General features: G+C 43.8%; 1 pseudogene; it reads left to right on the top strand.

Moving 5' to 3' along the window:
* Positions 1–1,543: 1,543 nt before the first annotated feature.
* Positions 1,544–2,564, top strand: part of LOC101342997 (keratinocyte-associated transmembrane protein 2 pseudogene) — a 2,857-nt pseudogene continuing 1,836 nt past the window's right edge.

The following is a 2,564-nucleotide window of genomic DNA, read 5'->3' as shown; positions in this document are numbered from 1 at the left end:
TATTAACAATAACCAAAAGATGAAAATAACAGAAATTTCCATCAACAGATGAACGGATAAACACAACTGTTATATCCATACAGTGGAATACTATTCAGCCATAAAAAAGAATGAAGTACTAATACATGCCACAACATGGATGAACCTTGAAAACATTATGCTGCTAAGCCAGACACAAAAGGCCACATATTGTATGATTCCATTTACATGAAATATCTAGAATAGTTAAGTCCATAGATACAGAAAGCAGATTAGTGGTTGCCAAGGGATGCAGAAAGGAAGGAAAGGGGAGTTATTGCTTAATGAGTATACGATTTCTGTTGGGGATGATAAAAAAGCTCTCAGACTAGATAGTGATGACAATTGCACAACAATATGAATGTACTTAATGCCACTGAATTGTACCCTTTAAAATGGTTAAAATTGTAAATTTTATGTTGTGTGTATTTTGCCACAATAAAAAAAAAAAATCAGAACAACAGCAAATCCTAAAAACATCTATGTGAACAGAGAGTGCTTCCAAGGTAAATTTGTATGCATTCTCCAACTGGCAAACATCATTTTTTTAGCTTGGTTACTTCTATTGAGTCAAGGATGACTAAACAGGAATAAAACAAAGTACGATGCTTACATACACAGAGCTCAATGATAAAAAGGGAACATCATCTTTACAATTTAAGTAAACAGACCTAAAAGTAACATACTGTAGAATCCACATACACAGCAATGTAGAAAATTGTTTGGTGACCTAAATAGAAAGCAAGAAGGTATAGATTAAGTGAGACGAAAATAAAAGACTTGAGGAGAGGAAACAATTCCATGAAAAGATAATAGAATAAGATAAGGAAGGAGAACAGGAAACTAAAAATCCATTATCTGAATTGAAATCTTCATCGTAAGCAGTAAACAGCAAAGCCAATGCTATAGGTAATGGAAACAGTGACCCCCCCAAAAAAAACCTAACCCGTTGCCATCATGTTGATTCCAACTCATAGCGACCCTATAGGACAGAAGAGAACTGCCCCATAGAGTTTCCAAGGAGTGCCTGGTGGATTCATACTGCCGACCTTTTGGTAAGCAGCCAAGCTCTTAACCACTACACCACCGGGGTGACAGGGTAAGTAATGTCAGAAATTCTTCCAGGCTGTAGAGGAAGAAGACAGAAGTATGAAAATAAATAAAGAGAGATTACTAATATAAATTATAGAAAATGGGAACTCAACATAAGTGTAAGGCTTTCTGAGGAAGAAACAAACCCAATAAAACTAAATCAATAATCGGAGGCAGGGCCAAGATGACGGAGTAGTCAGATGCTTCTGGTGGACCCTCTTACAACCAAGACCCAAAAAACAAGTGATTCAATTATATATGGCAATCTGGGAGCAATGTACATCAAAGGCAGAGTTGAGGAACCGGACAGAGTGGCAGGGGGCAGGAGAGATGGTTTGGAAGCAGCAAGGAGTTGCCAGACCTGACCCAGTGACAGCCTGAGCCCTTCAGGCCTGAGCAGCCGGTGGGTGAGCGGTGAGGCAGGCAAGCAGTCATGCTCAAGAGGCACGTTTTCCGCACCGGGAGAGACTCAGCTCCAGGAGTCTACATGGCCACCAAGAACCAAAGAGAAGCAGCCCTCGATCTGGCAAAAGATAAGTAATTGTGTGCAGCCTACCATGTGGATCAAAAACAACCCCCTTAGGGAAAAACCTCTCTCCCATTTACCTCCCTGCTCCCGGATCTGCACTGGGTCCCGAACCAGCTTCAGGAATTGCTGAGTCCCCTGGGCCAGAAGTAATATGCCACATGCCTGGAGCCATTCTCCGTGCCTTGTAGAGTAAACAAATTAACAAACAGGGGAAAAAATAAACTGCCAGCTCCCCTAAGCCAGGAGCCCAGGGTAGACACAGCTCCTTTGCCTAGGCACAGTCATACGGGATTCACGGACTTTGAGTGCCTTTCTCCCTGCATAGACTTGTGTGGGCCCATCTCTAAAGCATAGGCCCTCATTACCGCAGTACAACAAGGTATATACCGGAAATCTAACTTCAACTCTTTCAGCTGCGAAGTGGCAGGTTCTTGACATTTGACACTGCTCTGCCCATTAAGCAAGGTCTTCACCTACAAACATCAGAGGCCTGAGGACTGGTGGCTCCACCCACGCCACCTAGCCACCTGAAATAGGGGCCCTTGAATAAGAAGTGCCCTCCAGTCATTACAGCTAACAGCATTAGGTGCTCATAGTCTGGCTGCAAAACCCACCCACCTATGCGATGTGGGAACAGGGACATGCCTTCCTCCTGGACACTCAGGGGCAGCCATCAACCCCTGCCTTGCTCAGAGTGTGTTCCCCTGCTGCAGCCAGATGCCTGTGCCTACACCAATCACCCATGCCTGTCTAGGACTGTAAGCGAGAGCCTACACCATACACTTGGTAGCTATCTACCTGGGCACCTGAACTGAATCCATACAGGAGGAGTGGGCAGACTCCTGAGCTAACGTACCTAGTAACAGATCTAACCACCTGGTGACAGGACATTAGAGCTTCAAAGGTGCCAATAATCAAACTAGCT

This window comes from Trichechus manatus, unplaced genomic scaffold (assembly GCF_000243295.1).
Source record: "Trichechus manatus latirostris isolate Lorelei unplaced genomic scaffold, TriManLat1.0 scaffold00037, whole genome shotgun sequence".
NCBI lineage: Eukaryota > Metazoa > Chordata > Mammalia > Sirenia > Trichechidae > Trichechus > Trichechus manatus.
Note: the sequence above shows the minus strand (reverse complement) of the source record. Positions and strands in the feature narration are given on the sequence as shown.